At 53.5% G+C, this 1030-nt stretch overlaps 1 protein-coding gene and 1 pseudogene across 1 annotated transcript in view; one reads left to right on the top strand and one right to left on the bottom strand.

Moving 5' to 3' along the window:
• Window positions 1-1030, bottom strand: part of ABLIM2 (actin binding LIM protein family, member 2) — a 125017-nt gene that overhangs the window by 89954 nt on the left and 34033 nt on the right. The gene's annotated exons all lie outside the window — the stretch shown is intronic.
• LOC102864904 overlaps window positions 238-1030 on the top strand; it is a 12424-nt pseudogene continuing 11631 nt past the window's right edge.

The following is a 1030-nucleotide window of genomic DNA, read 5'->3' as shown; positions in this document are numbered from 1 at the left end:
GAGGAGGGTCTGTGCAGGGGAGGGTTTTTACTGGAGGAGAGCTGACCTTGGCTTTTGAAACTGTGGCAGTTCTGTGTGTCTCAAAGGAAAGCCCTTGGTCATGATGTCACCACATCCCTCATGTCCTAGTTCAGTGCTTAGTTGCCTGGGCAGTCGACAGATGGGGACCAGAGCTGTCCTCACAAGCACATTGCTTTCAGAGTCATGATTTCAAGTGGTAGGAATCAACCCTTGACAATGTGGCCTGGCCTTCTCCCTGGCCCGGTGGCCCTGAGCGCACGGTGAGTGGAAACTCGGGGAGGTGTTCTAGGATGCGGGATGTCCCTCGCACTTCCATTGAGCCCTGAAGAGACCCGGGTGCCTTCCTGTCCCTCCAGAACTGGCCCACTTCCCAAGTGTGGCTTGTTCACAACCTGAATTATCCAGATGACACAACCTTTCTTGCAAAAAGGAAAGAAGATATGGACCTAGCTGCTCCCTGAAGCATCACCGAAGCTTGTGATTCCAGGGAGTCTTCACCAACATCTACAATTTTTGAGGCACATATCCTTGCGAACACCTCTGCTGAGCTCCTGTACTAAGAGACTGTTCTCCCTCCTCCCTCCACAGACCTGCTTGTTTAGGAAGCCCTGATTCTCCACAAGCCCCCAGAGCAAGAGCAATGAGAGGAGTAGAGAACGAGGGCAGGGAGCAGGAGGTCAGACTGTGCTCTCGCAGGCCCGGCTATGTGTCCTCAAAGACATTCCATAAACAGTGCAAGAACCTTCTGAGGTCTTGAACCTTCGCTACAGACAGGTTAAGACGTGGTTCCAGAACCAGAGAGTGAAATGCAAGATATGGCAGCAAAATAACTGCTTAGAGAGAAACAATGGTGTGACTCTTCCACTCCTTCCATCTCCAGGGATGCCTTCCTCCCGGAGACCTTCTGATGAAGCAGCCAGGCCTGGGACAGCCATGCTTGGTGCAATGGGGCCCGGGACAGCCACGCTTGGTGCAATGGGGCCCGGGACAGCCACGCTTGGTGCAATGG

The sequence above is a fragment of the Elephantulus edwardii genome, unplaced genomic scaffold (genome assembly GCF_000299155.1).
Source record: "Elephantulus edwardii isolate Elephantulus edwardi_28Jun2011 unplaced genomic scaffold, EleEdw1.0 scaffold00129, whole genome shotgun sequence".
NCBI classification, from domain to species: domain Eukaryota; kingdom Metazoa; phylum Chordata; class Mammalia; order Macroscelidea; family Macroscelididae; genus Elephantulus; species Elephantulus edwardii.
This window is presented reverse-complemented; position numbering and strand designations above follow the sequence as displayed.